The sequence below is a fragment of the Bidens hawaiensis genome, unplaced genomic scaffold, assembly GCF_021521415.1.
Source record: "Bidens hawaiensis isolate Kalapana, Puna unplaced genomic scaffold, B.hawaiensis_p1.1 tig00058527_1, whole genome shotgun sequence".
NCBI lineage: Eukaryota > Viridiplantae > Streptophyta > Magnoliopsida > Asterales > Asteraceae > Bidens > Bidens hawaiensis.
This window is the reverse complement of record NW_027500548.1, coordinates 1-13,273: the sequence shown is the minus strand read 5'-3', so window position 1 is coordinate 13,273 and position 13,273 is coordinate 1. Positions and strand designations below refer to the sequence as shown.

The 13,273-nt window shown below is 31.0% G+C and overlaps 1 long non-coding RNA gene across 1 annotated transcript; it reads right to left on the bottom strand.

Annotated features, from left to right (window-relative positions):
* Positions 1 to 460: 460 nt before the first annotated feature.
* On the bottom strand, positions 461 to 1,918 carry LOC143602320 (uncharacterized). The gene is made up of 3 exons (XR_013147815.1): positions 1,769 to 1,918; positions 619 to 866; positions 461 to 545 (listed from the first exon to the last, which is right to left on the bottom strand). It is a non-coding gene; the product is annotated as an uncharacterized LOC143602320 (long non-coding RNA).
* Between the last annotated feature and the right edge of the window lie 11,355 nt (positions 1,919 to 13,273).

Genomic DNA, 13,273 nt, shown 5'->3' with positions numbered 1-13,273 from the left:
TAGGGGGTGTTTGGTACAGAGAATGGAATTGTAGAGAAATGGAATAGAGAAATGGAATTGCAGAGAAAGGGAATTGGTCTGGAGAATGAGAATTGACTGCTCTGTTTGGTAGTACAGAGATTTCAGTAGAGAAATATAGCTGAGAATCATTTCTCTTGTTTGGTACATAGAAAATAAACACAGAATTATATCAACTTTATCATTAGCACAAGTATTTTTTTCATAACAAATATTTATTAAAAAATAAAAAACATATAAAAAGATGCATAAATTCCTACCAAAATATGCATTGATCAAACCAATTCACATACAAACATAGTGCACAATAGTTTGTTCAGTTAAAGTTAAACGAACATACAAAAACATGCTTTGTTCGTGTTCGTTTACATGCGTAGGCACATATCAAAATTCTAAAACAGACCACCTAATTCTTTAAACTCATCACTTCCTACTTGTTCAGATTGACCGTTACGCCCTCCAATTGTTGTCCTTATTACATGTCCAGCTTCAGTACTCGCCCCATGCACAATCTCTGGTTCACTATCCTGGAACAATAAACTTGATTTTTTGAATATATTTTTAACTCGTTTAACTGTTTATTAAAACGATTATACTTACACTCACTTTGTCATCGCCACGTTCCACTTTATCCCTAAGTCTCATCTCAAGCATTCCCCTTCCCAACCGATCAATTGCAGTAGAGGATTCATTAAATCCACCAACAGTTCTTGATGTACCGACTCCACCATGTCCTAGGCTGGAAGAGGCCATTTTAAGCCTGATGAGAACCAAATATTCTAATGAATGTCACCCTCCACAAACACTTTTGGGACCCTCAAAGTTATTTCACCAACAAACATGTGTTCCTGAAAAAATAATAATCAATGAGGTTTCACATAACACCTGCATAGGTATGCACTACAATAACAAAAATTAAAGAAGATACACTACAAATACATTAACTTTTATCTTCATCCTTTTTGCACACAAGGTTGGGTAAAATTACCATGGTCACAAACAAGACACATCTAATTACTTTTCCTCTTTAGGCAAGAGTTAAGCATTAAAAAAGCAGTAATCAAGTCCCTAGATAGAGCACAATTCCCATGAACAAACATATTAACCACTGAAGAAAATATGCTTCTATCACAGAACTATTCCCAAAACCTCATTCAGTGTTAAACTAACTCGAACTTATATGCTAAAACAAGATGACGACGCACATAAATTACTAAATCAGTAAGATATATTCCTTCTAAGAACTGTAAATAGTAATAACAAAACCATACACTCCTTATTCCACATTTGACTAATTATCTCTAACAAATAATTCACTAGTTTCAGTATGCAGTATGCTACAAGAGGCATTATTACATTATATGATGTACAATTTCAAAGTAAGCTACATCTAAAAACCAGAATATAACATTCAGCTGCCATTGAAGTTGCAATAATCATATTAATGTCACACATCCTTTAACAAACTCTTACTATAAAGCAACCTACATCATAAATAATTTAACAATCCACAATCAATTACGTTATCACACTCTAGATTTCACAAAACCACATCAAAATCCCCATAAGATCACTCATCGCACATCAATTAATCATCAAAACAACAATAAACCAGCACAACTAACAATTCACCATAACTCAGATCCACATCTACACAATCAATCACAACAACTAACAATCAATCACCAATCGAGACGGATCAAAGCGGAATTAGGTCATCGGAACAATAATCAGTTACAGAATCACTCACCGGAACGAGAATCGGTGTGAATTGGGAGCAAATTGTGAGCATTTGACAGTTGGTGAGAACTGGATGATCCGATTCGATTGGATTTAGGGCTTGGGGTTTGTTGTTTCTCTCTCCACCAGTTTCATGGAGATAGCGATGAGAGGGGATCTGTTAATCGGAAGAGAATGGAAGTGAGAAATGAAACCCTGGAGAAATGATTTCTCCGCTTTTTTTAGAGAAAAGAAATCAGGGAAATGGAAATGGTTTATTTCCATTTCTCACCTCTTTCTTTCGTAAACAAACAAGAGAATTGTTTCCATTTCCATTTCTCACCCCCCAATTCTCTGTACCAAACTATATAGTAATAGTTCTAATGTAGTAGTGTTGGAAATTGAACACGGGTCACACTCGGTTCTCAAATCCTCATCTATGGAATCAACATGTCGAATATGTCATGACTTTTTTTTTTTTTTAACGTTAACTTTCATTCAACAAACTAGTAAGAAACTAGAACCAACAAACACACCAACAAGCAAAAAACGGACCTTACAACGAAAAATTACACAAATCTTTCCAAGAAATGCTACTAAACGGAGATCGGTATTTGATCCAAAGATAACTCAAAGCCTTAATATCTTCCATAATTTTAGATAAGTTTGCTAATTTGTTATATAAAATCAATTCGTTTCTCAACTTCCATATGCACCAACATGCCGTAAAAATTATCGCGTAAAGAACCTTCGCCTTCCGATGGTCTAAGATACTAGCTTTATGCACCTTAAGAAGGTCACTTACCGAGAAGGCATATATGTCATGACTCTTTTTGATATGTACTCTCATAGTCTCATTGTCACAAATACATTTTATCAAATTCATTTTCATATTGATTTGGAACTTTAAAACATATTACTGTAACAATTCCTTTCTCATGAATATATATTATTTTTTAATAACATCAATAGATTTCACCAAAATGATTAAAATAAAGTGGAAGTAAACGAATAATAAATTGCTCCAAAACCCTGGTTTGAATACAAAATCGATCATAGTAACAACACAGCTTTGGGTACTACTTTAACCCTTTAGTCACTTAAAATAGAAGTGACTAGATATGCATATAACTTCACAAACAAGGTACATTATGCTGTAAAAAAGGAGAAACCCATAATATAACATTAACACAAAGAGTGGATCTATTTGCCAACGTATGGTATCGTTCGTTTTAATTTGTTCGCAAACTCTAACTCGAGCTCTCGGTTTCTAAAACATGCCAAATCTATAGAGCTACTTAACTATTACATAGTATCGCTACTATGAAAATTTGGCATTCACCTAAATTGTTGCACTTACATTAACTCATGCTAAAGAAATAATGTAAACAAAGTGTGACATCTCACGAATACAGAACTACATATGACACTAGGAGTTATTTAGTTGGTTGTATGTACTTAAAGGGTTGTACTATCTTCGGGTACTTTTGTAATCCTTTAGTTACTTAAAGTAAAGTGATTAGACATGCATATAATAACTCCATATACAAGGTACAATATGCTGTCAAAAGTGGGAAAACCCTAACATACCCGACACTACATGGTACTTTCCCAAGGTTACAATTGTAGGGTCGAATATAGAATCGGGTCAGGATAGATTGAAAATTGGGCCACATTGAGTTTTGATTTAAAATAAAAAAAATTGAATTTTTTGTATTTGTGTGTTTCAAGAAAAATAACGACCCCTATCTTGAAATGGTTGCATTTATATACAAATTAAGGATTAGACAAGGACATGTGAAATGTGAATTTACATAGATTTGATCATCTTCTTTTCACAAAGTGAAACAGAATGCTTAGTTGATTCACGAAACCGGAGATGCCATTCAATTGACAAATGGACTTTATGTTGGACTCATTGTTGTTTGGTGCATTTGAAAATGGTGACAAAGCGTATAATTTGTACATTATTTTTTCCATTTCCAACTCGATTATAAAATTCAATTGACAAATGGACTTTAATAGATGGTCAGCCAATGGATCTATTCAGTCGGGTTTTCTTATCTATTCCGTCGGGCCTTCATACATATTTTGTCGGGACATTCATATCTATTCTGTCGGCCAATAGATCTATTCTGTCGGCCTTCATATCTACTTGGCTGGCCGTTTATTAAACCGTCGGACCGAATATTTTATAAATAGTTGCCGCCAAAACTAATTGGTCGGCTTTTTATAAAACAGTCGGACCCGAGTGTATACGTGTCAAGATGTGGTTGGTCCAAAAACGAAAGAGTGTCAGATAGATCTGTCGGATGTCAAGTCTATTATGGTGGATCCTTTCGTTTAGAAAAGACCATTTTAGGTATTATTTTGCTTGAGGGGTTAGTCTAGAAACTTGTATGGTCGGGACCATTTTGGTATTTTCCCATAATTAACCTATCTTAGGGTCTCTCTTTGAGTTTTACTGAAGTTATTGTGTTATACTTAACTATTTTTTCTACTGTAACTATATATATGTATATCCATTTGCAACTAGAAAATTATAAGACAGTTCTCTGTTATCGTGTATCTGTAGCGATGATGACTCTCCATTTTCTTACAACCATGGCGTTTCTTTATAAAAAAAATGCTATGATCTGGAATGATGCATATATGGTCAATTGTGAGATGCTAACACCTTTTTCTTAACGGTTATAGTTTAGTATTATGTATACCCCATGAATATAGCATAACCTATAAAATAATACATAGTGAATGCTACCATCAATATTGTATAGGTATGTACATCCCTTTGCAACTTGCATTAAAATCTTTGCAACTCTAAAACCATCCTTATGGGTGACTAGTTTACGTCAATAAATTTATGATCGTTTTGAGATTGATTTTTCTTTTGAAAGGCGCAATTTTATTTCAAAAACATCCTAACAAGGAGCTAGATAAATAAAAGAATTACATGTGCAGAAAAGGGGTTTGAAACCACTCGATCGCTGATATTTTACATTTTCGATTCGATTCTACTACCATACCAAATTAAGGAAAGAAAAATGCATAACTTTTTCAAACAACGACATTTGTTTTATGTTCATTCTTCTTTAAAACCGTGCCATTTTTAAATCTCCAAACAACCCACCACATCAAAAAATAAAATAATCATCCCGATTAACTCTTTCTTATATTTTTGAACTTTCAAACTTTCGAGCTAATCCAAATCGTTCGAGATTAATTTTTCGAGAGATTGGATTGACGATAAACCATGGAAAAGTATAGAAGGAATGTCCTGGTCCTTCCACTGTAAACCGCATGTTTATTTGGTTATTTTTATTTAACAAAAGGATGCGGGAAATTTAAACCCATTTTCCTTAAAGAAACAATTCAAATTAATAACAAAATAGATTAAGTTATATATGTCCAAGGACTAATGTTAATATAACTTTAATAATTACCAAACCTCTAGTTTAAATCTCACACTCATAAATCATCATAAATGATAAAATAAAAGTGTTAACAATAGACAGTACATAAACTTTGAGGCTAGTTTAGAGCAGAGGTTGCACTCATTTGGTAGTATTGGACCACATGATTAAAGGGTGTAGGTAAGGGAGCGTGTTAATATGTTCTATATTAAAAGAGTGTAAAAAAGGTAAGTGAGGTTATAGGATAGGATAGTGAAGGATCATACAACTAGATCACGTTACATAAATTAATCCATTAATCATCCCCACCCCTACCCTAACCTACTACTTTCGTAACCAACACTAATTGTTTCATTAATGATTAAACAACTGTTTCTGATTCCATTTGATTAGCTATCATCGGTTAGGTTTGATACGGTTAGCTATCATCGGTTTAGTTTTGAATCACTCGGTTACCATCGGTTAGGGCTAACGAGATAGACTTGTATGGACAAGTTATAGTACACTTTAATATAATAGAGGTGAGTTTACTGTACAATAATTGATTAACGTACGATAGGTACGCGAGACGGTCAAAGACAAAAAACAGAGACGCTCAAAGGCAAGAATACTAAAATGCTCAGCCAAAAACCTAAAATGCTCAAAAATGATTTTGTGAAGAAAAGTAAAAAAATTGATCGATTAATGACCAAAACTGTTTATTTCGGTGAACCAATGATTAATTAGATATGTATTGATGATTTCGAGATCTTGTTATGTGATTTCGTGGATTGATTTCATGAATACAAATATTCTTGTACCTAATGTACGTTAAACAATTATTATATCCTAACTTTTCTCAATATAGTAGTATCTAATATAAAATTACATTAGTATGATATGTTGTGTTAGGGTTTTAACTTTTAACATTATAATTTAATAATCATGTGTTTAAATCAAAATATGCATGACAAAAGCAAATTGTTAGGTTGCATGTTTGGTAATCATATGTGGGCTAATATGGCAGTGGGATAAAGGGATGGTGGCATAATTGAAATTAAATTAGAAAATGATTTAATGTTATGATTAAGGCTGTAACATGTGCAGGACCATCTAACTGTAATTTCATGAATTAGATATGGTCCTATATTTTATTGAAAGATTGGATGACAATTAGAGTTTTGGGCAATGAAATGAAGTGACTTATTATACGTAGGGTTTTGTAGCATCTATAAAAGTAGTTTTGCATATTTGTTGTTTAAAATACATATTCTAATATCATTATATCAAATGTATCTAATGAAAAATTCACAACATCAAACTCTATATATTATTAGATTTATGATATTTATGTCTCTATCTACCCCAAATAAAAACCCATTGTTGAATCTTTATTTTCTTTAAATTCCTGAGTTAGTGTCTAAGACTAATTAGCATGTTTAAGGCTAGGATTTATGTTTATAAAAGTTAAGAAAGAGAACGATATAATTATGATATTAAAAATAAAATAAATAAATATAAGATTTAAGTATTATGAATATTTTAGTAAGTAAATATCATACTCTACTAGTTTTAGGGGTATTTGTCTTATGATAACTCATGTTACTATTTGTATATTTTGATCGGCATACCAACTAATATTGTTTATTTCAGTTACAATGAGGACACAAAAGTTGTTTTTGTGTAAATGGAGAGTTGTTGCCGGTAGTTCATCCATCCTAAATTGCTACCATCTGATCACACTTAATTACGCAGGTTTACTCTCACAATTTACAGCTAACCGACACTTAAATACATTGAAGGCCGGTATTTATACATATATCGAATATTTATTATGTGCCCAACAACTTTCATGTCGATTGTTGAAGTGCTGATATGGGATTTGCTAGTGTTGCACTGTTGTTATTCTTGTTAACTGACCACACAAAAATGATTTATAGACACATGCAAAATATAAATATTATTTAAATGATGTTATGGTTGTATTTAGGGGGTGTACCGTTTATTATTGAGTTATAGTGTAATTACGTTACAACTTACAAATATGAGTTCCACTCATTAACCAAAATGCCATTGCCTTTAAATTTGTTTTAAGTTCACACAATTCACACCTTTTCTTTGTTAGGTTAATTTTACCCATTTATGTATTGAATCAGCTTAATTCCAACAAACACATACCTATTTATATATAACGAAAACCTTTTTGCTTTTCAAGTTTAAATTTATTACTAACTAATATGTTGCCATGAGATGAGAGGATAGGTTTAGCAACATTAAAAATAGGTTTGAGCAATACATGAACTGTTAATTGAAACCGAACAAAAACTAATAAAATGAATTGATCAACTAACCAAAATCGGTCATCATTTTTTTGTACACTTGGTTAACTGAACTGAACCAATCAAATTTTCATATATTTTTAGGCTTTAGCATTTATGCCTCCATTTCATGTATTTCATTCTTATATCGCAACTGCATGTATTTATACTTCCACTTCATCTGGTTAGACTACTCCAATTGGCAATCTCATAATGAGATTGGTGGGCCCAAACTTAAAAAAAAAATTAAAAAAGAAAATCAAGCAATCTAGATTGGCAATCTGGGTTGGTGGAGCAAACTCAGATTGCAATCCAAACTAACCCCCAATAACTTAATTATTCAATTAACTTTTAATATTCGAACTAAAAAAATAATTAAATACACGATATTTCTTAAAAAAAATTTATGAATATTCCGACATAAATTTTATTAAAAACGGACTTCGTTAAAAAAAAACTTTTTTTAAGTTGGAATGGGTTGTGAATGTGTGTTAAAAATTGAGTAGGGTTAGGTGTGTAGATTGAAGAGAAAGAAATTAATTTTATAATGTGAGATTGAGATTGTGAGATTGTTAATGGGAATAATCTTATATTTCTATTTCATGTATTTATACTTCAATTTGTTTTTGGTTATTAACCAAAAAAATTATTAAAGACCGACAAACTAACCAAATAAACCGAAACTGGTTGGATAATAAAACAAATTAACCGATGACATCAGTTTAGGCAAATAACCTAACCGAATGGAATTGTTTACACCCCTAGTTAGTGGAGTAGAAGGAGAACCTTTGGGCTTTTCTCATATTTGGATCGAATTCTTATGCTGTCTAGGATTTATTATTATTATTATTATTATTATTATTATTATTATTATTATTATTATTAATTTTTACTTGCTTGGGCCTTAGTTGGGACTCGGGGTTGTTAAAGTTGTATATAATGGATAAATAGGGTTTGTTAAGAACTTTCAGGATAAATGGGCCGTACAAACTCTCTTTTGCCATGGTGTACCAACCTAGGAGTCTAGGACCAGTGTGGCTCTTGGGCCTGGGCCTAACCGAAAACCTCTGAGGCGCTGATTAAAATAAGGTTTTAGTTATCTTTCAGCTTATACCATTCATTACCTCATCCATTTCATTCTTAATACCAAACATACCATAATTATTAATAAACTTAAGTCAATAATAAGATTGAAGTTATAAATTAGAATAATGGACTTATGATAATAAATATCTGAACATTGAGAATATAGAAGAAAATATACTATTTCATATATGTTTTTCATGAGATAACAACATTGCAAACCACGTAAAATTTAACCCTTGAATGTTGCTCATATGCATTAACATTTAGTAAGTATTTGTATTTACATCGCTTTTTAGATATTAAACAGATGTCACTACCGCTATGCAAAGAAAAAGCCTCTCATATCTATAAAGTATGACAGACATGATTTGAATAATATCATAGTAATTTACTAGGACATGCATGGTCGTTTTGGAGTTTGGACTCAAAACAAGATAAATTCAATATTTCAGTTTTAGGAAACCGATCGGCTTCTATTTTCTGATTTACATATGAGCCCGGTTGGTTATGAATCAGTTTTTGGTTTACATGTTGGACTTGGGACTTGGTAAAATTCAATTGGCCCAACATAGTGCATTTGGCATGATAATTTTGGTCAACGTATAAAGTGTTAACTACCTGTTACTCTATTAGTGAGCTTGGGTTGGGCCTAAAACTTTTAGCCATGAATAATAAGTTTGAAACACAAAACAAATAACTAGCATTTTATTTACTAAAAAGTTCATAGTTATTTTCTAATTATATGCCTATAATTTGGTGGCAAGAAACTCTAATACATATTCAATTCCATGTTTTTAAATATAAAATTACATTAAAAATTATTACATTTTCTATTTCATTGTCAATTAAGTAATAATTTTCATACCTTTATCATCATCATCATTTTTCTCTCCCCACCTACAACCACCTTTGAATAATATTAAAAATTTATAGATGATGAATAGTAGTTTTTCAAATATATAGAAATATCATTACCCTTTTTGTCATATCCACTCACAACACCTTACATTCTAAAATCTCATTCACAAAATATGAAAGATAGAATGTGAATGCTCAATAGAGCTAAAATTAAGCACATGGTATTTATTTGTTTTTCTTGATGATCAAAGTATCAAACGGGCATACTCATTTAGATCACGCAAGCAAATAATGCATGAACGCTTAACCTACTCCGTCGCAACGACCCCCAACAATTGTGTTCTTCTCGTTTAAAAGCCATCACATGACAATGTTGGGTAAACAATTGTGTGAGGTCAGAGAAATTTAGTTGCTTGTATAAGAGTAATTACTAACAAATGGTTATACACAAAATTTACTTACTTTTTAACATAAGTAAGTGTTAGTGTTAGAAGTAGAGCTCATATTTGTTATACATTAAAAACCACTTAACACAAATATGCAACGTTTTAAAGTTAGCCCTTAAAACCATGACGACTATTTGTATAATTAACTCGCATCCTTAACACTGTATCATACTCAATTGTGAAAGCCAGATCATGGTGACTAGTTTTAACTAGGAACAATCGGTTTGTTACTTTGGTTATGAACTCATGGATCATAATACAATGAAGTGGGTGGTTTAAAAAAGATGTTTCAAATGTTGAAAATCGTTGAACAATCAGTCAAAAGCAGTGAAAAATTATTACTAGCTTTCTTAATTTCACCGACTAACTTTTGAGACCAGTTAACCACAAGAGCCTTATTTAGCGGGTTTCAAAACATTTGTCAACTTTAGAGCCTTGCTTTTTTTTGGAAACATGAAATTATTATTGGAGCGTGCGAAAACTTACCATGTGAAAATTTCGGGGCATGCGAAAACTAGTGAAAATATGTAAGTGCATAAGTCTTTCATCAAGTTTAAGAATGTTTTGTTATTATAAATATTATGAGGAAATACTAGTTGAACAATACCTCAATTCAACAAACGGACGAATGTACACACTCAGTTAAAAGAAAAATATTGCAACACATAGATAAATCATGATCATTATCATGAGCTAATTAAGTTACTTGTAAACAAACTATCATTTGAGCTCATTGAGTTAACCATGAACAAATTATCACTTGAGTTCATAAAGTTACTCATGAACAAATTCTTAAATGTTAAAATCACATTTTTTTTGCTCGTTTTCTAGAACGGATGAAAAGGAAATAAAGACAGTATTAATATATGAATCACATATATATCATGATTCTATAAAATCAATGAAATATGTGTTTGAATATAAGATGCTAAAACGTAAATTCTTATCTTAGGTACCTTCAAGATATCAAAACATATATTTTTTAAACTCATAACACATGAAGTATAACTGTCAATATGTTGGAATCTAATAATGTACTAGGTCGTTGGTGACCAAAGTGAAACATTAGTGTCCCAAAGCTATAAAGTAAGAATGGCATCTTCTTCTTTATGAGAGAAAGAATTATTTTTACAACATCAAATGATGTAAAATAACTAGTGAATGTGACATGTCCATATCTTTTTTAGTAACTTTTTATGTAGCCTTTATGAGACTTAACGATTTTCACCTTTAAATATTGAATTTGTGACAAAGTATCCTTCTTTGAACATTCAATTGTTATAACAAGAGTTTTTTCTAGTTATATCCAAATCATTAATATATTCATCATTTATAGCATAGAAAGATCAATATCTTTTATATTAAAAAATGCATATACAAATAGAATCGTTTTATTGCCATATTTTGAAATACATATACCATGGTATTGGTCATTTCATAATAGGTGCCTAACATATTTTCATTCATATAAGAGTTGGTGTTAAATGTTAATAAGAGTTGTTGTTTAGTATTCATATATTGAATATTTTTAATATATCAAAAAGTACACGATGAGCATTATCCTTTAGAGAATCTAAGTCTCATATATTTTTAATTCACTAGATATGATAGTGTACTTTTACATCACCAAATTGATAAGATAAACTAAAACTAATTGCGTCTACCACATGACAACATGTGATCTTCGTACTTACCTCCCGATCCTTATAAAAATAGGTGCACCAACAATAGTGTCTTGTATCATAAACTTTTATTTTCTTGTTGCTCTTTTATGGGGTAAACATAATAACTTCTTAAAAGGTTTGTTTTGAGTATTGTATTTCTATTCATTCAACATATTGTGAGTGTAACTTTTTATTAATGATCAATAAACTTTAAAGAAATTGATACATGATACTAATGAGATTCTTTATTAGTCAACTAACTCATTTTTATTTGAACGACTAATATTACACTCAATATGGATTGAACCTTGACCAAAATAGGAATGAAATTTACATACTCATTTTCACCTTACGTCTATTCCATGTCATTTCTTATTTGTTTTTGTTTCTTTTTTTTTGAATTATACCAATACTAATATCTTTTGAAGTTCTAAATTAATTTCCTTTTAAAAATGTAATTAAAAGTTTTAGAATTATACATAGTAGTTTTCATTTTAATTACATGTATGTTTATTACCTTCCTTAGCAAATGTTTATTACCTCTCTTTTCCAAATGTAAATCATTCTTTGATTATAGTTTTTATAAGCTAGCTTCATGAATGGGTTAAATATTATAAAAGCATTAAATTCAAGTTTTGTCATACGATAATATATTGCAAAAACTTAAAAACCATGGATATTTTCAATCAAAAACTCTACAAATTTGACTTCATTTGTATAAATTATCACCAATCAGTGGAGAAAACTCATGATATCCCACCTGCCCTCACATGTTTTCTACACATTTGTCATGGATAAGATATTACATATTTCAATGGTGTTGGATCTAGTCAATCATATATGAAAAGCTATAATAATCTAAAAATATGATTTAATACAGAGGATTTGGACTTTGTATCTCACTTCTGTGGGTGATTAAACACTAGTTGAAGCGATTTAAACGTTGATTTGTTACTTCTAGTTTTGAACATTGTTGGAAGTACCCCCACTCCCGATAACTTAGTGAGTTTACCTGACACGGATGTCAACCGTCCATATTATGAACTGACTTTGACGTTCTATGCTTGACTAACCCAAGAACACTATTAAAGAAAAAACTCACCACCATAAGAAAAACCTCACTAAATCGGGTTTTGATTCAAAAAATTCAAAGATATCAAACACTAACCATCACTCCCATGCTATTGAACTAGAAGATTATATGTTACTACAAAACATTACATGTGCTAATTTTAATTTCTTCACTTACCAACATGTTCATCATAGTACAAATCCTTAAAAACAACACCATTAGCTAAAAGGTGACGCTATTAAGTAGGTCACCGAAAGCATGCTTTGAATTGTAAATTATTCAAAGCTAAAAGGTGACAACACCATTAGCTAATGCTTTGAATTGTAAATTATGCTTTGAATCCTTAAAAACAACACCATTAGCTAAAAGGTGACGCTATTAAGTAGGTCACCGAAAGCATGCTTATAACATTGTAAATTATCATTTTATTTAAATGTATCATAGTATTTGTAATTGTCAAGTTTCTGTCATATTAAACACTAGGTATAAAATAACAACTTATTGTATCAATTCAATTTCTACTATGGACCATCTATACAATTCCATAAAGTATTAACTTACATTATTTTTTTTAATGATAACAACTTTCATTAATTTTCTTGTCTTATAGATTCATTTACTAATGATAACAAGTCTTCTATAGTCTAGATAAGACATTGTGGAGATATATGATTAGGGTTAAGGATCTTTAGGGGCTGTC